Source organism: Scyliorhinus torazame, chromosome 2 (genome assembly GCF_047496885.1).
Source record: "Scyliorhinus torazame isolate Kashiwa2021f chromosome 2, sScyTor2.1, whole genome shotgun sequence".
In the NCBI taxonomy this organism is placed as follows: Eukaryota; Metazoa; Chordata; class Chondrichthyes; order Carcharhiniformes; family Scyliorhinidae; genus Scyliorhinus; species Scyliorhinus torazame.
The window spans coordinates 98,893,475-98,918,955 of NC_092708.1; the positions used below are offsets into that span (position 1 = coordinate 98,893,475).

The window sequence follows — 25,481 nt, forward strand, 5'->3', positions numbered from 1 at the left end:
GCTTGGCAGTAGTACTTTTGCCTCGGAGTCAGATGACAGTAGGTTCAAGTCCCATTCTTCCAAGTGAGCACAATCAAGGCTGGCATTTTAGTACGGTATCAAAAGAGTAATGCACCGCTGGGAGGTGCAGTCTTTCAGATGAGAAAATAACCAAAGCTTTGTTTTTTCACTTTGATATTCTGGGATCTTTTGTGTGTATTTTTCATAGAAGGCAGTGGAGTTCTCTTGGTAGCCTGAACAAAGTTTTACTGGAAAATGGGATTAGAAGGTTGTTTTTGACTGGCGCTGATGTGATGGGCCAGAGGGCCTTTTCTGGGCTGTAGATCTCTGACTCTGTCTAAACCTCCCCATTCATGGAATCATTCTGGTAAATCTCTGTACTTTGTCTGAAGGATCTCCACATCTTCACTGAAGTGAGGTGACCAGAACTGGGTGTAATACTATAGTTGGGGCCTAACCACAGCTTTAGAAAGGGTCAACATAACCTGCCTACCTTTGTACTCAGTGCCTCTTTGTGAAGCTCCAGATCCCACATGCTTTGCCAACCACTCTCAATATATCTTTCCACCTTCAAAGATTGATTCCCATGTACCTCAAGGTCCCTCTGTACTTGCACCTCTTTTCGAATTGTGTGATTAAATCTATTGCCTCCCCCTATCCCTTTTGCCAAGCTGCATCACCTCACATTTCTTTGTATTGAATTCTTCTAGCCATTTGACTGCTCATTCTGCCAGCCTATCTATGTCCTGTTGGCAGGAGATTCTTATTGACCTCACTGTTTGGGACCATTGGCAATTTTGAGATTTTACTCCATATTCCAGGATCCAAGAAATTCATATATAGCAAAACAAACAATAGCTCAAGCACCGACCCTTGATGAATGCTACTGTCTTATTACCTGCCAGCCTGAAAAACAACCATCGATCATGACTTGCTGCTTTCTGTTCTTAAGACAGTTTTCTATTCAGTTAGATAGACACTGATTCCTGAAGTGGTGTTTCGTGGGATTACCCAGCTATGACTAAGTTGCTGGTTTAAGTTTTAAAAGAGTGGATGCAGTAGGGAATATGACCTTTTGGTCAGGCCAGGAAGCTGATGACTGGCCTGTGGGCCAGTCCATGATAAGCTAAGGAATGTGACCTTTGGGCCAGGATAGAATAAATTGATGAATGATCTGTGAGTTATACTGTAATAAACCTTGGGGCCAGGCTAAAATATGCAGAGGACTGGGCAAGGCAGTACAACATCAGGATAGAAAAGCAAAAGTTTGTGTTTTGGAATAAACTGTGCGCATTGTGTGTGCTAAAGCTCAGGTCATTCTGTGATTATTTTGTAAACTCATCTTTAAGTGTGGATGTGCAAGATAAGAGCATTGTGAGTTAATGATGAGTTATCACAAAGACGGTATAAATAACTGATGGAAACTGTGCATCTTTGAATTGCCTTTTGGAACATTCTGAGAGCGCATTCCCTTGTTTCATGCAATGCATAAACTGCTGCATGCTTTACCTACAGCTGATTTTGTCCCGTGTCGATAGATATTCCACAAATCTCAATTTTCTTAACAGCCTTTTATGTGGTACTTTGTTAAATGTTTCCTGAAATCTACTTGGACAGCATCCACCATGTTACCTTCATAGATCATCTCTGTTAATCAATTAAATTAGATGAACAAGATCAACCTATTTTAAATCCATGCTAGCTCTCCTTAATAAACTCAAATCTTTCCAAGTGCGTGTTGACTTTTTTCCCCTGATTATGAATTCCAATACCTTATCCACCGCAAACAGGCGTGTAATTACTAGGACTGTCCTTAACCCTTTCTTGAACTAAGGTTGTCACATTTGCCACTCTCCAATTCTCTGGCACCCCTCTCACATCTAGGAAAGATTAAAAGATTTAAGGCAAGCCCTTCCGCTATCAACACTCTGACTTACCTTAGCAACCGGGGATGCAAGCCATAGTGACTCATCTATTGTTGATACTCCCTGTTTTCCACCCTCCCTACTTCCACCCCCACCTTTTGGAATTACTATTCTCTTTTTTCGCAGGAAAACCCCATCTGCAACACTCAAATATGCTCTCGCGTTGTAGAAACCGGAGCAGGATTCTCTGGGCCATCCTTCACGAAGATATCTTCTCACCATCTGCAACATTGGGTCCTTCTTAATTTCTTCTCTTAGTTTGACACCATCAATACAGGTCCATCCATTGTGGAGGTTCTTTATTGTGCTTCTTTACATATACCATTGAGTTAATCCAGTCTGTAGGGGCCTCAGTACCCTTAATGACACTCGAGGCAGTCATTCTCTCTAGCTCTGGATTTAGTTTATCCCTTAATGGCGCCGCACACGTCCCGGCACAAATCACAGGCTTTGCATCTTCCTTTAATTGAATCTTGTACGTGTATGGTAACGTACCAAAACCTTGAAAAATTTCGGGGAAATCATTTAGAATGGAGTCTCCTGAGGGATGAGGGCTTGTTGCAGCATTGTCTGTACTATATGCTCGTTGGATGAGCTGTAGCTCCTCCCACACCTCAACTCCAATGAAAGACTCGCAATCCGCCACCATCACAGAAAATTTCAACTTGTAAATTTTGTTTTTGACATCGCCATCAAGCTCGCGTGTCCTAACGACGAGATTTTGTTACCATTATAATCTCGTAATAATGCTGTTCTGGTAACTCTTTTTGGTTGAATTTGCAGCTTTTTTATTTTTATTCTCCTTTTTCACATTTTCTCCCAAATTTGCACCCAACAATAAGCAGTAACGAATATAATGTCAATCCCCATATCAATAACAACAATCCCATCCTCCCACCAACCCCCAAACAACTGCCTGCATGTTAACATAAACAAATAACAAAAAGGAATTGAGAATCACCAATGAACTGAAAATTGTTTATTGTCACAAGTAGGCTTCAAATTAAGTTACTGTGAAAAGCCCCTAGTTGCCACATTCCGGCGCCAGTTTGGTGAGGCTGGTATGGGAACCATTAACCAGGTATATGTCACCATTAACACATACAGTCCCCCCAAAAAAACTAATGTTTGATATCCAATTCTTGAAAGTGCATAATGAATAATGCCCATGAATTGTAGAACCCCTCCATCCTTCCCCTCAGTTCAAACTTAACCTTCTCAAGAGTCAAGAATTCCAACAGGTCCCCCCGCCACGCCAGGGGTCAGGATGCAGAGGTTGCTCTCCATCCCAACTGGATCCGCCTTCGGGCGATCAATGAGGCAAAGACTACAACATCTGCCTCCGCACCCGTTTCCAACCCCAGCTGGTCCGACACCCTGAATAAGGCCTCCCGAGGGCCCGGATCCAGTTTCACGTGCATCACTTTAGAGATTACTCTAAAAATCTCCTTCCAGTAATCCTCCAGTTTTGGACAGGACCAAAACATAAGAATGTGATTTGCCCTATATACCACCTTCAGCTGTATCAGCCCCAACCTCACGCACGAGGTGGAGGCGTTCACTCATGCCATTTATCTTTAATGGCATAGTCCATTTATCTTTATGATTATCTGCCTTCAATTCACTATTGCTGCAGATTGGTACAAATACATTGCTATTTGGTATACAAAGAATGTGTCCTCTAAGCACATCTCATCAATAGCGCTGATGCTCTTTGTTCGGGCCTTTTCTGTGAATAACATTGAGGGATGTCCTATTCCCCAGAGGGTTCCAGAGGGTGAGCCACAAGGCAGCCAGTGCTGCCTGTGTCGAGTTGGCGAGCAGTCAGCTTGGGCAGTGTGACCAGGAGGACTGACCTCCAGTGTCGGAAGAAGGTCAACAACCTACACCGAGTGAGTAGACACCAATGTCTTGACCCCCAGCCCTCCCTCCATCCCCCTCTCCTTTCAGCACTCCCTCCACACCCCCATCCCACCCTGTACAGCCCCCCTTCCTGACTCCGGGGAGAGTAGATGGTAGACAGGCTTTGGGGGTCAGGAGGTGAGTTACTTACCATAGGATTCCCAGCCTTTGGCCTGCCCTGGTAGCCACAGTATTAATATGGTTAGTCCAGTTCAGCTTCTGAGCAATGGTAACCTCCAGGATATTGACTGTGGGGCATTCAGCAATGTTAATACTATTGAATGTCAAGGGGCGGTGGTTAGATTCTCTCTTGTAGAGATGGTCATTGGGGGAAAGCTCTGAGGATGCAACTGTTATAGTTGCGGCACAGCGGTCATTCCCACACTCCACCAGGGCAGATACACAAACCTCGGTGGGAAATGTTAGTGGTCAGGCTTCTGGGGCACAATCTGATGAGCACCACACTGCTACTGATGTACATCAGGTGGAGGCAGGAACCCCTAGTCAAGACAGCAGTCGGAGGTCTGCTGGATCCCTGGACCCAGCTGGGTCCCAGCCTGATGTTGAACCTCTGGCACAAAGTACTCGGAGCTGATGGACATGATAGGGAGCGGCCGGGACATTCAGAGAGAGATGTCAGCATCACTCCAGCAGATCCATAACCGATTGGAGGAGTCGCAGAGGCTACGGACGCAGGAGATGGCGCTGGCAATGAGTGGCACCGGGGCCAACACTGCTAGGATGGCGACCTCAGTGGAGAGCCTGGTGCACGACATCGGTGACATGAGTGAAGGTGTCCAAGGCGTTGCGCAGTCGGAAACAGCGATGGCTGAGGGTCTTGGCAATATGTCTTCCTCACTGGGGGATGTCACCCAAGACGAGGCTGACCTTGAAGGGGTTCTGTGGGACATGTCCCGCATCCAGATGGGAATGGCCGAGGTGCTGCGAAGCTTGTCCCAGTCGCAGGTGTGCAAGGCTGAGGCGCTGAAGAGCATGGCCCGGTCACTGGGGGGGGATGTGTCCCAGTCATGAGGAACATCATCGAGGGTGTCAACACGATCGTGCAAACCATGGGGAATCACCAGGGCTGGCGGAGCCAGATGGTTTAGGGGCAGCCGAGGCCTGAACCAGCTGTTACTCCTTCCCAAATTGAACCCCAGAGCCCTATGGGCACTGACTATCCCATGCGGAGGGGGGGGGGGGGGGGGGCGATGCTGGCCACCAGTACTCTTGGTTCTACCCCTCAGACGAGGCTGTGTCTTGGGGTTAGCATACGGGACATAAGAACTAGAACCAGGAGTAGGCCACCTGGCCCTTCGTGCCTGCTCTGCCATTCAATGAGATCATGGCTGATCTTTTGTGGACTTGGCTCCTCTTTCCCGCCCGAACACCATAACCCTTTATTCCTTTATTCTTCAAAAAACTATCTTTATCTTGGAAACATTTAATAAAGGAGCCTCAACTGCTTCACAGGGCAGGGAATTCCATAGATTCACAACCCTTTGGGTGAAGAAGATCCTCCTAAGGTCAGTCCTAAATCTACTTCCCCTTATTTTGAGGCTATGTCCCCTATTGGGGCAGCACGGTAGCATTGTGGATAGCACAATTGCTTCACAGCTCCAGGATCCCAGGTTCGATTCCGGCTTGGGTCACTGTCTGTGCGGAGTCTGCACATCCTCCCCGTGTGTGTGTGGGTTTCCTCCGGGTGCTCCGGTTTCCTCCCACAGTCCAAAGATGTGCAGGTTAGGTGGATTGGCCATGATAAATTGCCCTTAGTGTCCAAAATTGCCTGTGGTGTTGGGTGGGGTTACTGGGTTATGGGGATGGGGTGGGGGTGTTGACCTTGGGTAGGGTGCTCTTTCCAGGAGCCGGTGCAGACTCGATGGGCCGAATGGCCTCCTTCTGCACAGTAAATTCTATGATAATCTATGAGTTCTGCTTTTACCCGCCAGTGGAAACAACCTCCCCGCATCTATCCATCTATTCCCTTCATAATTTTATATGTTTCTATAAGATGCCCCCGCATCCTTCTAAATTCCAACGAGTACAGTCCCAGTCTACTCAACCTCTCCTCGTAATCCAACCCCCTCAGCTCTGGGATTAGCCTAATTAATCTCCACCCATTTTCATTTCCAGCGCCAGTACATCCTTTCTCAGGTCAGGAGACCAAAACCGAACACAATACTCCAGGTGTGGCCTCACTCACACTGTCTACAGTTGCAGCATAACCTCCCTAGTCTTTACTTCCATCCTTCTAGCAATGAAGGACAAAACTCCATTTGCCTTCTTAATCATCTGTTGCACCTGTAAACCAACTTTTTGCGACTCATGCACTAGGACATCCAGGTCCCGTTGCATAGCAGCATGTTTCAATATTTTATCATTTAAATAATATTCCCTTTTGCTGTTATTCCTACCAAAATGGATAACCTCACATTGTATTCCAACTGCCAGACCCTAGCCCATTCACTTAAATTATCCAAATCCCTCTGCAGACTTCCAGTATCCTCTGCACTTTTTGCTTTGCCACTCATCTTAGCGTTGTCTGCAAACTTGGGACACATTGCACTTGGTCCCCAACTCCAAATCATCTATGTAAATTGTGAACAATTGTGGGCCCAACACTGATCCCTGAGGGACTCCACTAGCTACTGCTTGCCAACCAGAGAAACACCCATTCATCCCCACTCTTTTCTTTCTATTAATTAACCAATCCTCTATCCATGCTACTACTTTATCCTTAATGCCATGCATCTTTATTATGCAGCACCCTTTTGTGTGGCACCTTGTCAAAAGCTGTCTGGAAATCCAGATTACCACATCCATTGGTCCCCGTTGTCTACCGCCAGGGATAGGATGGCACAGCTGTGCATGTGCTGTTGACAAGTGACCAGGGCCCTCCGGCCCCAGAGGATGCTCGCCAGGGGCAGTGAAGGCCATGGGACGAGCTAAGCAGCTGGCTGCCTCCACCTCAGATGTGCATCCTGGGGAAACACCAAGACGTAGTGGTAGAGCTAGGAGGGCTAGGCACGTTCAGCATCATTGAGGGCACTGGGGTTGGGGGGGGGCAGCACTCTCGGAAATGGAGTATAGCACAGCACATTGAACAACCTTTTGCACAAACATGATGATGCCTCTGCCACGTTGTTCCGCAATGCGGCCTGAATCCCCGGACTCTTTGCCTGTCTCTCCAGGCAACCCTTGTTGCACCCACCCACCCTCTGGCCGTGGTCGTGTCCCCAAAGCTGTGTCCTATCCCCTGGGTATTCAGATGATGCCGCTGCGTGTGTGGTGGCCCAGCTCTGCATCCTATCAATGTCTCTTTGCAGACTTCAACAGCCCTCCAGCTCATCCACTACTCCACCAATCTTGGTGTCATCAGCAAATTTACTGACTCACCCTTCAGCCCCCTCCTCCAAGTCATTTATAAAAATCACAAATAGCAGAGGACCCAGCACTGATCCCTGTGGTAAACCGCTGGTAACTGGTCTCCAGTCTGAAAATTTTCCATCCACCAGCGTTACGTTCGCTGTCCGCAAAATGCTGACCACCTGATACTTCAACCACTTGCCTGGCTTTGTTACCTAAATTAAGTCCAGGACCGCTCCCTCTATTGTAGCAAGTAAACTTGCAGGACTATCGGGATGGGACAGGGTAATGGGACTGATTGGATTGCTCTACAAAGATCTGGCATGGACTAGACGGGCAAACTGGTTTCCTTCTGTGCTTCTATGATTCTGGCAAAGTTTTGTTCCTTTGTCATCCTTTGTTCGCTGACCTACAATCGATTCCAGTCGAGCAACATCTTGATTTTAAAATTTGATGCCTTTTTAAACCCTCCATTCCCTCGCCCCTCACTATTTCTGCAATCTTTTTAAACCTCTCAACTATATGATTTTACCCAATTCTGAACTCTTTCTATCCCTCATTTTAATCGCTCCACCTTTGAACATAGACCAGTACAGCACAGAACAGGCCCTTCGGCCCTCGATGTTGTGCCGAGCTTTGTCTGAAACCAAGATCAAGCTGTCCCACTCCCTGCCACTCCCTGTCATTCTGGTGTGCTCCATGTGCCTATCCAATAACCGCTTGGAAGTTCCTAAAGTGTCCGACTCCACTATCACAGCAGGCAGTCCATTCCACACTCTAACCACTCTCTGAGTAAAGAGCCTACCTCGGACATCCCTCCTATATCAACCACCCCAAAACCTTATAGTTATAGCCCCCTTGTAACAGCTACATCCACCCGAGGAAATAGTCTCTGAACGTCCACTCTATCTATCCCCCTCATCATCTTATAAACCTCAATTAAGTCACCTCTCATCCTCCTTCGCTCCAATGAGACCTACCCTCCAATCCAGGTAGCATCCTGGTAAATCTCCTTTGCACCCTTTCCAATGCTTCCACATCCTTCCTATAATGAGGTGACCAGAACTGCATACAATACTCCAAGTGTGGTCTCACCAGGGTACCTATACAGTTGCAGCATAACCCCACGGCTCTTAAACTCAAGTCCCCTGTTAATACACGCTAACACACTATAGGCCTCCTTCACGGCTCTATCCGCTTGAGTGGCAACCTTCAGAGATCTGTGGACATGAACCCCAAAATCTCTGTTCCTCCACATTCCTCGGAACCCTGCCTTTGACCCTGTAATCTGTATTCAAATTTGTCCTACCAAAATGAATCACCTCGCGCTTATCAGGGTTAAACTCCATCTGCCATTTTGTGGCCCAGCTCTGCATCCTATCAATGTCTCTTTGCAGACTTCAACAGCCCTCCAGCTCATCCACTACTCCACCAATCTTGGTGTCATCAGCAAATTTACTGACTCACCCTTCAGCCCCCTCCTCCAAGTCATTTATAAAAATCACAAATAGCAGAGGACCCAAAACTAATCCTTGTGGTAAACCGCTGGTAACTGGTCTCCAGTCTGAAAATTTTCCATCCACCATCACCCTCTCTCCTATGTGATAGGCAGTTACTTATCCAATTGGCCAAATTTCCCTCTCTCCCACACAAAGAACAAAGAAATGTACAGCACAGGAACAGGCCCTTCGGCCCTCCAAGCCCGTGCCGACCATGCTGCCCGACTAAACTACAATCTTCTACACTTCCTGGGTCCATATCCCTCTATTCCCATCCTATTCATGTATTTGTCAAGATGCCCCTTAAATGTCACTATCGTCCCTGCTTCCACCACCTCCTCCGGCAGCGAGTTCCTGGCACCCACTACCCTCTGTGTAAAAAAACTTGCCTCGTACATCTAATCTAAACCTTGCCCCTCTCACCTTAAACCTATGCCCCCTAGTAATTGACCCCTCTACCCCGAGGAAAAGCCTCTGACTATCCACTCTGTCTAATCCCCTCATAATTTTGTAGACCTCTATCAGGTCGCCCCTCAACCTCCTTCGTTCCAGTGAGAACAAACCGAGTTTATTCAACCGCTCCTCATAGCTAATGTCCTCCATACCAGGCAACATTCTGGTAAATCTCTTCTGCACCCTCTCGAAAGCCTCCACATCCTTCTGGTAGTGTGGCGACCAGAATTGAACACTATACTCCAAGTGTGGCCTAACTAAGGTTCTATACAGCTGCAACATGACTTGCCATTTTTTATACTCAATGCCCCGGCCAATGAAGGCAAGCATGCCGTATGCCTTCTTGACTACCTTCTCCGCCTGTGTTGCCCCTTTCAGTGACCTGTGGACCTGTACTCTTAGATCTCTCTGACTTTTAATACTCTTGAGGGTTCTACCATTCACTGTATATTCCCTACCTGCATTAGACCTTCCAAAATGCATTACCTCACATTTGTCCGGATTAAACTCCATCTGCCATCTCTCCGCCCAAGTCTCCAAACAATCTAAATCCTGCTGTATCCTCTGACTGTCCTCATCACTATCCGCAATTCCACCAACCTTTGTGTCGTCTGCAAACTTACTAATCAGACCAGTTACATTTTCCTCCAAATCATTTATGTATACTACAAACAGCAAATGTCCCAGCACTGATCCCTGTGGAACACCACTGGTCACAGCCCTCCAATTAGAAAAGCATCCTTCCATTGCTACTCTCTGCCTTCTATGACCTAGCCAGTTCTGTATCCACCTTGCCAGCTCACCCCTGATCCCGTGTGACTTCACCTTTTGTACTAGTCTACCATGAGGGACCTTGTCAAAGGCCTTACTGAAGTCCATATAGACAACATCCATTGCCCTACCTGCATCAATCATCTTTGTGACCTCCTCAAAAAACTCTATCAAGTTAGTGAGACACGACCTCCCCTTCACAAAACCATGCTGCCTCTCACTAATACGTCCATTTGCTTCCAAATGGGAGTAGATCCTGTCTCGAAGAATTCTCTCCAGTAATTTCCCTACCACTGAAGTAAGGCTCACCGGCCTGTAGTTCCCTGGATTACCCTTGCTACCCTTCTTAAACAAAGGAACAACATTGGCTATTCTCCAGTCCTCCGGGACATCACCTGAAGACAGTGAGGATCCAAAGATTTCTGTCAAGGCCTCAGCAATTTTCTCTCCAGCCTCCTTCAGTATTCTGGAGTAGATCCCATCAGGCCCTGGGGACTTATCTACCTTAATATTTTTTAAGACGCCCAACACCTCGTCTTTTTGGATGTCAATGTGACCCAGGCTATCTACACACCTTTCTCCAGACTCAACATCTACCAATTTCTTCTCTTTGGTGAATACTGATGCAAAGTATTCATTTAGTACCTCACCCATTTCCTCTGGCTCCACACATAGATTCCCTTGCCTATCCTTCAGTGGGCCAACCCTTTCCCTGGCTACCCTCTTGCTTTTTATGTACATGTAAAAAGCCTTGGGATTTTCCTTAACCCTATTTGCCAATGACGTTTCGTAACCCCTTCTAGCCCTCCTGACTCCTTGCTTAAGTTCCTTCCTACTTTCCTTATATTCCACACAGGCTTCGTCTGTTCCCAGCCTTTTAGCCCTGACAAATGCCTCCCTTTTCTTTTTGACGAGGCCTACGATATCTCTCGTTATCCAAGGTTCCCGAAAAGTGCCGTATTTATCCTTCTTCCTCACAGGAACATGCCAGTCCTGAATTCCTTTCAACTGACACTTGAAAGCCTCCCACATGTCCGATGTTGATTTGCCCTCAAACATCCGCCCCCAATCTAGGTTCTTCCGTTCCCGCCTAATATTGTTATAATTAGCCTTCCCCCAATTTAGCGCATTCATCCTAGGACCACTCTTACCCTTGTCCACCAGCACTTTAAAACTTACTGAATTGTGGTCACTGTTCCCAAAATGCTCCCCTACTGAAACTTCTACCACCTGGCCGGGCTCATTCCCCAATACCAGGTCCAGTACCTCCCCTTCCCTAGTTGGACTGTCTACATGTTGTTTTAAGAAGCCCTCCTGGATGCTCCTTACAAACTCTGCCCCATCTGAGCCCCTGGCACTAAGTGAGTCCCAGTCAATGTTGGGGAAGTTGAAGTCTCCCATCACCACAACCCTGTTGTTTTTACTCTTTTCCAAAATCTGTCTACCTATCTGCTCCTCTATCTCCCGCTGGCTGTTGGGAGGCCTGTAGTAAACCCCCAACAGTGTGACTGCACCCTTCTTATTCCTGATCTCTACCCATATAGCCTCACTGCCCTCTGAGGTGTCCTCCCGTAGTAGGGCAGCACGGTAGCATTGTGGATAGCACGATTGCTTCACAGCTCCAGGGTCCCAGGTTCGATTCTGGCTTGGGTCACTGTGCGGAGTCTGCACATCCTCCCCGTGTGTGCGTGGGTTTCCTCCGGGTGCTCCGGTTTCCTCCCACAGTCCAAAGATGTGCAGGTTTAGGTGGATTGGCCATGATAAATTGCCCTTAGTGTCCAACATTGCCCATAGTGTTGGGTGGGGTTGCTGGGTTATGGGGATAGGGTGGAGGTGTGGACCTTGAGTAGGTTGCTCTTTCCAAGAGCCGGTGCAGACTCGATGGGCCGAATGGCCTCCTTCTGCACTGTAAATTCTATGAATCTATGAGTACAGCTGTGATATTCTCCCTAACCAGTAGCGCAACTCCGCCACCCCTTTTACATCCCCCTCTATCCCGCCTGAAACATCTAAATCCTGGAACGTTTAGCTGCTAATCCTGCCCTTCCCTCAACCAGGTCTCTGTAATGGCAATAACATCATAGTTCCAAGTACTAATCCAAGCTCTAGGTTCATCTGCCTTACTCGTAATACTTCTTGCATTAAAACATATGCACTTCAGGCCACCAGACCCGCTGTGTTCAGCAACTTCTCCCTGTCTGCTCTGCCCCAGAGCCACACTGTCCCTATTCCCTAGTTCTCCCTCAATGCTCTCACCTTCTGACCTATTGCTCCCGTGCCCACCCCCCTGCCATACTAGTTTAAACCCTCCCGTGTGACACTAGCAAACCTCGCGGCCAGGATATTTATGCCTCTCCGGTTTAGATGCAACCCGTCCTTCTTATACAGGTCACACCTGCCCCGGAAGAGCTCCCAGTGGTCCAGATAACGGAAACCCTCCCTCCTACACCAGCTGTTTAGCCACGTGTTTAGCTGCTCTATCTTCCTATTTCTAGCCTCACTGGCACGTGGCACAGGGAGTAATCCCGAGATTACAACCCTAGAGGTCCTGTTTTTTAACTTTCTGCCTAGCTCCCTGAACTCGCTGCAGGACCTCATGCCCCTTCCTGCCTATGTCGTTAGTACCAATATGTACAACGACCTCTGCCTGTTTGCCCTCCCCCTTCAGGATGCCCTCTACCCGTTCAGAGACATCCTGGACCCTGGCACCAGGGAGGCAACATACCATCCTGGAGTCTCTTTCACGTCCACAGAAGCGCCTATCTGTGCCCCTGACTATAGAGTCCCCTATTACTATTACTCTTCTGCGCTTTGACTCTCCCTTCTGAACATCAGAGCCAGCCGTGGTGCCACTGCTCTGGCTGCTGCTGTTTTCCCCTGCTAGGCTATCCCCCCCGACAGTATCCAAAGGGGTCTACCTGTTCGAGAGGGGGACAACCACAGGGGATTCCTGCACTGACTGCCTGCCCTTTCTGGTGGTCACCCATTTCTCAGCCTGCACCTTGGGTGTGACCACATTTATATAACTGCGATCTATGACGCTTTCCACCACCTGCATGCTCCTAAGTGCATTCAATTGCTGCTCCAACCGAACCATGCGGTCTGTGAGGAGCTCCAGTTGGGTGCACTTTCTGCAGATGAAGCCATCCGGGACGCTGGAAGCCTCCCGGACCTGCCACATCTCACAGTCAGAGCACTGCACCCCTCTAACTGATTGCGTCAATTAATTAGTAAATTAAAATTAAAAGTTTTTAAAAATGTTTTTAAAGTTACTGTTAACTATCTGTTTCCTAGCACTAGATTTCTACGATAAATGTGAAAGCTAAATATAGTACTCTCCGATCTCTGACTTAGATACCCCTCTAAATTATAATTAAGTAATTATGTTTAATTAGTTGCCAGTGCTTAATTTTTTTAATTTCGTGTAGATTCCCAACCAGCCACTCCTTACACCTCCTTACTTTCTTCATGAGCCGACCATGGGGAACCTGATCAAAACGCCTTACTGAAATCCATGTATACGACATCAACTGCTCTACCTTCATCTACACACTTAGTTACCTCCTCAAAGAATTTAATCAAATTTGTGAGGCAAGACTTGCCCTTCACGAATCTGTGTTGACTATCCCGGATTAAGCTGCATCTTTCCAAATGGTCATTAATCCTATCCCTCAGGACCCTTTCCATTAACTTACCGACCACCAAAGTAAGACTAACCGGCCTATAATTACTAGGGTCATTCCTATTCCCTTTCTTGAACAGAGGAACAACATTCGCCACTCTCCAGTCCTCTGGCACTATCCCCGTGGACAGTGAGGACCCAAAGATCAAAGCCAAAGGCTCTGCAATCTCATCCCTTGCCTCCCAAAGAATCCTAGGATATATCCCATCTGGCCCAGGGGACTTGTCGACCCTCAGGTCTTTGGCCATGTCTTAAGTTGTCTATGTACTGTGCCCTGGAATTCCTTTCCAACACCCCTCCTCCTCTCTGCCTCATTTTCCTCCTTTAAGATGCTCCTACCTCATTAACACAACTTTTGGTTAGCTGACCTAATTGGTAGAATTTACTGTAATTGTTGCTGGTTCAGCCCACCAGTTGAATATCTGGTGGGAAACCTTCATTATTTGTAAGGGGAGGCCTGACCAGGTTAAATGCCTGAACTGCCCAGCATCACACCTTCCTTGAAATTCAGTCACCAGGTGTCGAAATCCTTTCTGCCAAGAGCTGCCAACCAATTGGAGCTGATAGCTTTAATTCCATGTAGACCGTTCTTGACCTTCTAGATGGGTTTGAAAGGTGCTGTCTAAGGAGCCTTGGTGAGTTCCTCCAGTGCATACTGCAGATGGTACATATTGCTGCCACTGTGTGCTGGTGATGAAGAGGGTGAAAGGGTTTATGGAGGGGTTGCCAATCAAGCGGGCTGATTTGTCCCTGATAATGACAAGCTTCTTGAGTGTTGTTGGATCTGCATTCATCCAGACAAATGGAAGTATTCCATCACACTCCTGACTTGTGCCTTATAGATGTTGGACAGGATTTGGGGAGATAAGAGGTGGGTTACTCACTGTAGGATTCCTAACCTCTGGCCTGCTATTGTAACCACAGTATTTCCATGGCTAGTCCAGTTCAGTTTCTAGTCAATGGTAACCCCAGAAAGTTGATAGTGGGGTAATTCAGCGATGGTAATGCCATTGAATATCAATGCGATAGTTAGATTCTCTCTTGTTGGGCAAAGTCATTGCATTTGTGATATGAATGTTACTTTCTACTTGCCAGCTCAAGCTTGTATTGCTGCATTCCTGCACTTCTGCCATCATGACAGCGGTCTACGTCCCATCCCAGGCAGAGGTGAAGGAGGCGCTTGATGAATTGCACACAGCTATAAATAACAATGAAACGGAATACCCGGAGGCCTTGTTCATTGTAGCCGGGGTCTTCAACTCGGCCAACCTCGAGTGTATTGCCAAAATTCCACAAACACATCTCCGTTCCCACCAGGAACGCCAACATCCTTGACCACTGCCACACAAATGTCAAGGGCGCTACCGATCTATCCCCCGACCGCACTGTGGGAAATCGTACCACAAGACGGTGCTCCTTCTCCCGGCATGCAAGCAGAACCTTAAGCGGGAGAATCCGGTTAAGAAGGTCTTACAATGCTGGTCTGAGGCAACAGAAGAGCTCCTACATCACTGCTTGGAGTCAGTGGACTGGTCCATATTCAAGACTTCAGCAGCCAACCTAAACGAGTATGCCACCACCATCACCGACTTCATCAGCAAGTGTGTAGAAGATTGCGTGCCAAAGAAGGTAGTACGTGCATTCCCCAATTGGAAACCATGGTTTGACCGGGCGATTCACTCCCTACTGAAGGCCAGGTCTGAGGCGTTCAAGACCGGCGGCCCTGACCTATACAAGACCTATATCCCTGGTCTTACACTTGCACTTAATCCCTGGAGCATCCCAACAACAAGGACTCCTGCATCAGACTCCTATTCATTGCCTACAGCCCCGCCTTCAACACCATAATCCTAGCCAAGCTCATAGGTAATTTGGACATTGAGTTCTGTCTGTGTACCTGAAGAGGTGCTGTAGTGTGGCAACTAGGGAATTTTCACAGTAGCTTCATTGCAGTGTTAATAAGCCTACTTGTGACAATAATAAAGATTATTATCAAAACTCCAAAACCTAGGACTTGGCTCCTCCCTTTGCAACTGGATCCTCGACTTCTTCAGCCATAGACCACAATCAGTAAGGATAAACAACTCCTCCTCAATACCGGGGCCCTGCAAGGCTGCATATTTAGCCCCCAACATACTTCCTATATATAATTGTGTGGCAAAATCTGGCTCCAACTCCATCTACAAGCTTGCTGATGACACGACCGATAGTGGGTCGGATCTCGAACAACGATGAGTCAGAGTACAGGAGGGAGATAGAGAACCTAGTGGCGTGGTGTAACGACACAATCTCTCCCTCAATATCAGCAAAACTAAGGAGCTGGTCATCGACTTCAGGAAGGGAAGTATCGTACATACCCCTGTCTGCATCAATGGTGCCGAAATGGAGATGGTTGACAGCTTCAAATTTCTACGTGTACACATCACCAACAATCTGTCCTGGTCCACCCTCGTCGATGCTACGACCAAGAAAGCACAACAGCGCCTGTACTTCCTCAGGAAACTAAGGAAATTGGGCATGTCCACATTGACTCTTACCAATTATTACAGATACACCATAGAAAGCATCCTATCTGGCTGCATCACAGCCTGATATGGCAACTGCTCGGCCCAAGATGAAAGAAACTACAGAGTTGTGAGCACAGCCCAGTCCGTCACGCAAACCCGCCTCTCATCCAGTTACTCTGTCTACAACTCCCGCTGCCTTAGAAAGCAGGCAGCATAATCAAAGACCCTTCCCACCCGGGTTATTCTGTCTTCCAACTTCTTCCATCGGGCAGGAGATACAAAAGTCTGAGAACACGCACTAACAGATTCAAAACAGCTTCTTCCCCGCTGTTACCAGACTCCTGAATGACCCTCTTATGCACTGAATTGATCTCTCCACACACCTTCTCTACTGAATAGCACTACACTCCTGTATGCTTCACCCATTGCCTGTGTCTATGCATTTACATTGTGTATCTATTGTGCTCCAATGTTTTTTCATGTATGGAAGGATCTGTCTGGACTGCACACACAACAATACTTTTCACTACCTCGGCACACATGACAATAAATCCAAAAACCATTTGGGCATGGATTGCTTCCGTATCTGAGATGCTGCGCATGTTGCTGAACGTTGTGCAATCATCAAACATCCCCGTTTCTGACTTTGATGAAGCAACTGGGGAGTCTACAACGAGGCAGTCGAGGCGGCAGGCCTGAATCCAGGAGTTAGGCAGCTGAAACGGTGACAGAGGGTGAAGCAGCTGGAGCAGCTGGGCTGAAGTAAAAGTGTGGAGCAGCAGGGCTGAAGGCAAAGTGTGGAGCAGCAGGGCTGAAGTTGAAGTGTGGGCAGCAGGAGCAGTGAGATTGAGGTCAGTGCTTGAAGCGGCCAGAACAGCAAGGCAGGGCCCAGAACATGAGGCAGTCAAATGCAGCATGTAGAGGGGTCATCAAACTTTCAGTGGCCCTGCTTGTTTTTTTTTTTTCTTTTTGGGAATTTTTAATGCCTGGTCCTGGGGGCAATTGATGGAGGACTAAGAACCAGCAAAGAGGCGAAAGACGTCCAAAAATCAGGAAGACAGCAGCAAGGAGGGGAGAGAATGAGAGCTTGCCGTCGAGCGTGAGGACCAGCCCGGGGGCTGACAAGAGGGCGGAGGCCATGCCGCTGGGTGGAGCCGTACTGCTTACAGCAGAGAGGATGGCTGAGGTGGTGTCCAGAGCTCGAAAAGCACTTTGCAAAGCATATGGAGGTGATGAGAAAGGAGGTGGCAGTGGCGCCGATGGCATTGGTAGAGGAGGCAATTGCCCCAGTGAAGGTAGCTGTTGTAGAGGTGTCGTCTGAGTGAGGGAACAATGAGAAGCTGAAGGGAGTGGAGGAGGCCATGTCGCGGCACTACTATCAGCTCACCTCTATGGTAGATGAGCTGCAGAGGGTGGTTGAGGCCATTAAGGGGCTGCGAGCAAAGCTGGAGGATATGGAGAACTGCTCGAGGCGACAGAATTTAAGGATTGTGGGTCTGCTCGAGGGGGAGGAGGGCCCGAGGCCGACCGAGTACTTTGCCCAGATGTTGGCAGAACTGATGAGGGAGAAGAACCATCTCGATATGAATTGGACCGAGCTAATTGGTCGCTGAGGCCCAAGCCTAAGTTAAACGAGCCGCCAACGGCAGTGATTATCTATTTTCACAGATATCACATGAAGGAGAAGGTATTGAACTGGGCAAAAAAGGAGCGGAAGGTGCAATGGGCTGGTGCCAAGGTTCGTATCTATCAGGACTTGACGGCGATTGGCTTTCGGCCGAGTGAAGGCGGCATTGTACGACAGTGGTGTGCGGTTTGGAGTGGTGTATCCAGCAAAGCTAAGGGTGACCTACAACTCCAGAGACTTTTATTTTGAGGCGGTGGAGGCATTTATGAAGGCAGAAGGCTTGGGACGGAAGTAAAGAGTGGGAGAATGTATATATGTAACTTTGAATAATGTTCCTACTTCATACTGTTATGGAGGTTAAAAGTTTTTTGTTCTTTATAGCTTTGAATAATGTTCTTACATTGTGCTGTTGTAGAGGCTAAAGTTTTTTTTTTTTTTGTTGTTGCTGTTCTTTGTAGTGATGGATTTTTTTATGAAAAGTATATATTTAATTGTTTTTTTCCCTTGGCCTGAGCAGGGCCCCCCCATACTAGCTAACTTAAGTTGGCTAGTGAGCAGAGGTGTTGTGGGGGTAGGAGCTGCGGATATTGGAGACTGGTGAGCAAGTTTCAATGGGCCTAGGAGGTGAGAAAAGGGAGTGGAGGCGATCGACACGGGGTGGGGTTTCTTTGAGAGGGAGTGTAGGGGGGGATTCTGGGAGGGGAAGATGGGATTTGATGCCAACAATGGATAGGGACGGGTCAGGCTCAGTGGGTAGGGCCCCGAAATTATGATGATGGTGGATAAGCAGGGAGGGGGGGGGGGGGCGTGATAGAGAGATTCCCTGTTAGTATACTTATGCGGAATGTGAAGGGATTGGGAGGCCCAGTGAAGAGGTCGAGGGTGCTTGTGCATTTGGAAAGTTTGAATGCAAGGCCAGCACAGTGGCGCAGTGGATAGCATTGCTGCCTCACGGCAGCAGGTTCGATCCCGGCTCTGGGTCACTGTTGGTGTGGAGTTTGCACATTCTCCGCATGTTTGCGTGGGTTTCGCCCCCACAATCCAAAAGATGTGCAGGCTAGGTGGATTGGCCATGCTAAATTGCCCCTTAATTGAAAAAAATGAATTGGGTACTCTAAATTTATTTTTAGAAAAGGAAAACAAAAGTTTGAAAGCAGATGTGGCGATGCTGCAGGAGACTCACTTTAGGGTGAAGGATCAGGGAAGGCTTAGAAAGGGCTGGGTTAGCCAGGTGTTTCACTCGGGTTTTGATAGTATGGCGCAGGGGGTTACGGTTCTGGTGAATAAAAGAGTGAGGTTCCAAATGGAGAAAGTTGTGGCAGATCAGGGAGGTAGATACGTAATAGTGACAGGGGCATTGGAAGGGACATTAGTGGCGTTGGTAAGCATGTATGGTCCCAACTGGGATGATGCAGAGTTTGTAAAGAAGATGTGAGGGACCATCCCCGATTTGGATTTGCATGAAGTGTGTGGAGACTGGAATATGGTACAGGAGACAAAATTGGACAGGTCACGACCGCGATTGCTTACCCAGTCAAGGGGAGCGAAGGCGTTGGCTGGGTTAATAGTGGAAATGGGAGGAGTGGACCCTTGGAGGTTCTTGCACCCGGGGGAGTGGGAGTATTCTTTCTTCTCTTCAGTTCATAAGGCCTTTTCTATGTCTATGTCTAAGGCCTATTTGCAGATGGATTTTGTTTGTAGGGCGGAAGGCGCTGTTGGCCGGGGTCAAGGAGTCGGAATATTTGGCAATTGCGACATCGGACCATACACTACACTGGGTTGCTATGGTGTTGGAGAAGGGAACAGTGCAGAGGCGGGGATGGAGATTACATGTGGGGTTGTTGGGGGACCCAGAGTTTTGTGATGAGATTGGAAAGGTGATTTAGGAATATGTGCGGTTTAATTGTGCGGGTGAGGACTTGCAGGCGGTGGTATGGGGACTTTTTGAAGGCAGTGGTGAGGGGGGGAGGTGATATCGTTTAAGGCAAAGGTGGATAAGGAGGAGCGGGTGGAACGGCAAAGGTTAATCGATGAGATGTTGGAACTAGATGGGAGGTATGCAGAGGATGTGGATCCAACCCTGTTGGAAAAGAGGAAGGAGTTGCAGGCGAGTTTTGACTAGCTGTCCACCAGGAAGGCGGTGCGCCAATTGAGGCGGGCGAGGGGAGCGGTCTAAGAGTATGGAGAGAAGGCATGCTGGCAGGTCAACTTCGGAGGGAGGCAGTGGTGAGGGAAATTGTTCAGGTGCAGGATAGGGCAGGGAAGTTGGTGGCGGCTCCAGATCAGATTAATAGGGTGTTTGAGGAGTTTTACGATAGATTGCATAGGTCGGAGCCACCTGGGGAGATCGAGAGATACAGGAATTCCTGGATGGTTTGAAATACCCGATGGGGACAGGGCCATATTGGAGGGGGCGATAACTGAGCAGGAGATAAAAGATGCGATTGGGAGGATGCAGTCGGGGAAGGTAGCAGGGCCAGATGGGTTTCCAGTGGAGTATTACAAGAAATTTAAAGATAAGTTGGGCTGGGCCGCTGATGGTGGGTATGATTGAGGAGACGATAAGGATGGGGGTGCTGCCACAGATTTTGGGACAGGCATCGATCTCCCTGTTGCTCAAGAAGGATAAGGATCCAACAGAGTGTGAGCTGTATAGGCCCATATCACCTTTGAATGTGGACGCAAAGGTGTTGGCGAAGGTATTGGCGGGTAGGTTGGAGGAGTGTCTCCCGAAGATGATAGGCGAAGATCAGACGGGGTTTGTGAAGGGGAGGCAGCTCTGTTTGAACATTAGGATAGTTTTGAACATGGTTATGGCGCCGTCGGAGGGGAGGGAGACAGGGAGGTTATGGCATTGGATGCCGAGAAGACGTTTGACTGAGTAGAGTGGGGGTATTTGATGGCGGTTCTGGAGTGGTTTGGGATTGGGCCACGATTTGTAGATTGGGTAAGGACAGGGAGCCGATGGCGAGTGTCTGCACGAATAATATGAATTTGGGTTATTTTGCTTTGCACCGTAGGACCAGTCAGGGATGTCCTATGTCCCCCCCCTGTTGTTCGTGTTTGCAGATGAGCACGTTGCGTTGAGTTCGGAGGCGTGAAAGCGGATTTGGGGGGGGGGGGGGGAATCGTCGTCTCAACATAGGGTATCTTTGTATGTGGACGACTTGCTGTTATATGTATCGGAACAGAGTTTGTTGATGGGCATATTGGAGCTGCTTCAAATGTTTTGGGTCTTTTACGGGATATAAACTAAAAGTGAATATTTTGTGGTGTCTCGGCCAGGGGTGGGGGGGGGCTACCATTCCGTAGGGTGGGGACTCAGTTTAGATATCTGGGGGTGCAAGTGGCACGGGATTGGGGGGGGCTCTGTCAGTGTAACATTACTAGTTTGGCAGGGATGGCGAAAGCGGATCTGGCAAGGTGGTCTCCCTCTGTCACTGGCAGGTTGGGTACAGGCAATTAAACTGAATGCGTTGCCGCGATTTTTGTTTATTTTTCAGTGCCTGCCGATCTTTTCGTCAAAGGCATTTTTCAAGGATGTGGAAAAGATGATTACCTTGTTTATATGGGGGTGGGGGGGGGGGGAGGTGGCTAGGATTAGGAAGGTGCTGTTGCAAAGAGGACGGCAGTCAGGGGTTTGGGTCTTCCAAATTTACTATATTATTACTGGGCGGCAAATGCAGAGAAGGTGAGGAGCTGAGTTAGAGGGGGACGACGACTCCCAGTGGGTTGGAATGGAGGACAGTCTGTAGGGGGTCGGGGCTGAGGGCGCTGGCAACAGCGTCACTCCCGTTGGCTGTGGGGAAATACTCAGGAAGTCTGATAGTAGTAGCGATGTTGAAAGTCTGGAGGCAGATGTGCCAGCACTTTAGGCTGGGGGCAGGGCCAAGGGAAATGCCGATTCAGGGAATCAGAGATTTGAGCCAGGGAAGTCGGGTAGGAGTTTTCGGGGAGGAGGGAGTCTGGGCACTAAAGGATTTGTTTGTTGGGGGCTGGTTTGCAGGATTGAAGGAGTTCGGGGGGGGGGGTGGGGGGGAATATGGGTTGGGGCAGGGGGAAATGTTTAGGTACATGCAGGTCCGAGATTTTGCCGAAAAGGAAATACAGAGCTTTCCAGTGGTGCCGGCCTCCACACTGTTGGAGGAGGGGCAGACGGCAGGGGGAATGGGAGGAAGTAGTCAGGATGTGGGGCAGAAAATAAATCGGGAGATAGAAAAGACATGTAAAAAAGGCAATATTACATTAATCATGGGGGACTTCAATATGCAGATGGACTGGGAAAGTCAGGTTGTTAGTGGATCCCAAGAAAAGGAATTTGTGGAATGTCTAAGATGGTTTTTTGGAGCAGCTTGTAATAGAGCCTACTAGGGAACAGGCAATTCTGGATTTGGTGATGTGTAATGAGGCAGACTTGACTAGGGAACTTAAGGTGACGGAACCCTGAGGGAGCAGTGACCACAATATGATAGAATTTACCCTGTAGTTTGAGAGGGAGAAGCTGCAATCGGATGTAACGGTATTACAATTAAATAAAGGTAATTACAAAGACATGAGGGAGGAGCTGGCCAGAGTTGATTGGAAAAGGAGCCTAGCAGGGAAGACAGTGGAACAGCAATGGTAGGGGTTTTGGGGGGGTTATTCGGCTGGCACAACAGAAATTCATCCCAAGGAGGAGGAAACATGCTAAGGGGAGGACAAGGCATCCATGGCTGACGAGGGAAGTCAAGGACAGCATAAAAGCTAAAGAAAAAGCATACAAGGTGGCGAGGATTAGTGGGAAGCCTTTAAAAGCGAGCAGAGGACAACTAAAAAAGCAATAAAGAGGGAGAAGATGAAGTCTGAGTGCAAGCTAGCTAGTAATATAAAGGAAGCTAGGAAGAGGTTTTTTTCAATATAGAAAAGGTAAGAGAGAGACAAAAATAGACATTGGACCACTGGAAAATGTGGCTGGAGAAGGAATAATAGGAAACTGAATAGTTACTTTGCATCAGTCTTCACGGTGGAAGACACCAGTGGGATGCCAGAGCTCCAGGAGAACCAGGGGGCAGAGTGCAGTGACCATTACTAAGGAGTAGGTTCTGGGGAAACTGAAAGGTCTGAAGGTGGATAAATCACCTGGACCGGATGGACTACACCACAGGTTCTAAAAGAGATAGCTCAGGAGATTGTGGAGGCATTGGTGATGATCTTTCATGAATCACTGGAGGCAGGAACGGAAAGTGGCTAATGTAACACCCCTGTTTTAGAAGGGAGGGAGGCAGAAGACAGTAACTTATAAGCCGGTTAGCCTGACTTCGGTCATTGGTAAGATTTTAGAGTCCATTATTAAAGTGAGATCGCGGAGTACTTGGAAGTGCATGATAAAATACGACTGAGTCAACACTGCTTCGTCAAGGGAAGGTCATGTCTGACAAATCTTGTTAGAGTTCTTTGAGGAAGTAACAAGGAAGTTAGACAAAGGAGAACAACTGGACGTGATTTATTTAGATTTCCAGAAGACCTTTGACAAGGTGCCGCATAGGAGACTGTTAAATAAGTTAAAAGCCCATGGTGTTAAGGGTAAAATTCTGGCATGGATAGAGGATTGGCTGACTGGCAGAAGGCAGAGAGTTGGGATAAAAGGGTCTTTTTCAGGATGGTAGCCCAACTTTTCACAATATAAATTAATGATCTGGAGGAAGGAACTGAAGGCACAGTTGCTTAGTTTGTGGATGATACAAAGATCTGTAGAGGGGCAGGTAGTATTGAGGAAGCAGGCGTGCTGCAGAAGGACTTGGACAGACTAGGAGAGTAGGCAAACAAGTGACAGATGGAATACAACGTGGAAAAATGTGAGGTTTTGCACGTTGGAAGGAGAAATAGACTATTTTCTAAATGGGAAGATGCTGAGCAAATCAGAAGCATAAAGGGACTTGGGAGTCCTTGTTCATGATTCGCTTAAGGTTAACGTGCAGGTTCAGTCGGCAGTTAGGAAAGCAAATGCAACGTTAGCATTCATGTCAAGAGGGCTAGAATACAAGACCAGGGATGTACTTCTGAGGCTATATAAGGCTCTGGTCAGTTTTGGGCCCTATATCTAAGGATGGATGTGCTGGCCTTGGAATAGGTTCCGAGGAGTTCACAAGAATGATCCCTGGAATGAAGAGCTTGTCTTATGAAGAACAGTTGAGAACTTGGGTCTGTACTCCTTTGGAGTTTAGAAGGATGAGGGGGGATCTTATTGAAACTTTCAGGATACTGCGTGGCCTGAATAGAGTTGATGTGGAGAGGATGTTTCCACTTGTAGGAAAAACTAGGAGCAGTGGACAAAATCTCAGACTAAAGGGGCGATCATTTAAAACCGAGATGAGAAGGATTTTCTTCAGCCAGAGGGTGGTGAATCTGTGGAACTCTTTGCCGCAGAAGGCTGTGGAGGCCAAATCACTGAGTGGTCTTTAAGATAGAAATAGATAGGTTTTTGATCAATAACAGGATCAGGGGTTATGGGGAGAAGGCAGGAGAATGGGGATGAGAAAAATATCAGCCAAGATTGAATGGCGGAGCAGACTCGATGGGCCGAATGGCCTAATTCTGCTCCTATGTCTTATGGTCAAAGAGTTGGGAGAGCATGGAGGAGGGGTTCTGGTCTGAGGTGCTCCGGAGAGTGAATGCCTCCACCTCGTGCGCTGAAGGGCTGATACAGCTGAAGGTGGTATACAGAGCACACCTCACGAGGGCGAGTATGAGCCAATTCTTTGAAGGAGTAGAAGAGTGTGTGAACGTTGCGGGGGGGCGCGGGGGCTGCTAATCACGTTCATATGTTTTGGTCCTGTCCAAAGCTAGAGGATTACTGGAAGGAGGTTTTTAGGGTAATTTCTAAAGTGGTGCACGTGAAACTGGACCCGGGCCCCCGGGTGGCCATATTCGGGGTGTCGGACCAGCCAGGGTTGGAAACGGGTGCGTAGGCTGATGTTGTAGCCTTCGCCTCGTTGATGGCCCAAAGGCGGTTCCTGATGGGATGGAGAGCAACCTCTCCACCCTGTGCCCTGGCGTGGCGGGGGGACGTGTTGGAATTTTTGACTCTTGAGAAGGTTAAGTTTGAACTGAGGATGGAGGGGTTCTACAATTCATGGGCATTATTCATCATGCACTTTCAAGAACTGGATAACATCGAACATTAGTTTGGGGGGGGTGGGTGGGATGGTTGGGGGGAGGGGGGCGGGTGTGTGTTAATGGTGACTATGGGTGATTCCTAATTCCTTTTTGTCATTTGTTTATGTGAACATGCGGGCTAATGTTTGGGGTTTAGTAGGAGGATGGGATCGTTGTTCTTAATATGGGGATTGACATATTTGTTACTGATTATTGTTTGTTGTTGGTGGGTGTAAATTTGGGAGAAAATGTGAAAAAGGAGGAGAATAAAATATATATATTTTTTAAAGGCTAGGTGAGGCTACGGGGATAAGGCAGGAGATTGGGCCTCGGTAGGGTGCCCTTTCGGGGTGCAGACTCGATGCGCCGAATGGACTCCTTCTGCACTGTAGAGATTCTATTCTATTCAATTTTATGAAAGTGAAATACTGAGGGAGTGCTTTGCTGGCAAATTGGCTGTCTTTTTAACAAGATGTTAAACTGAGGCCTCCTTTACTTTCTTGGATGAATGTAAATTACCTTTTGGACCTATTTGAAAAAGAGCAGGGCATTTCGGGTCTTGCCAATTTTTACCCCTCAACCTTTGATAACCCACTGCCATCAGGTGAGTTT

At 48.0% G+C, this 25,481-nt stretch overlaps 1 protein-coding gene and 1 long non-coding RNA gene across 9 annotated transcripts in view; one reads left to right on the forward strand and one right to left on the reverse strand.

Annotated features, from left to right (window-relative positions):
• Positions 1-1,004, reverse strand: part of LOC140389981 (uncharacterized) — a 222,113-nt gene extending 221,109 nt beyond the window's left edge. For 2 of the 3 annotated variants that reach the window (XR_011934530.1, XR_011934528.1), the window contains exon 1: positions 899-995. This is a non-coding gene — a long non-coding RNA (uncharacterized lncRNA). Of the gene's footprint in view, positions 1-898 lie in introns of all 3 variants that reach the window. The other variant, XR_011934529.1, reaches the window with a different exon arrangement.
• The window catches only part of baz2ba (bromodomain adjacent to zinc finger domain, 2Ba), a 603,362-nt gene that overhangs the window by 38,417 nt on the left and 539,464 nt on the right, over positions 1-25,481 (forward strand). The gene's annotated exons all lie outside the window — the stretch shown is intronic.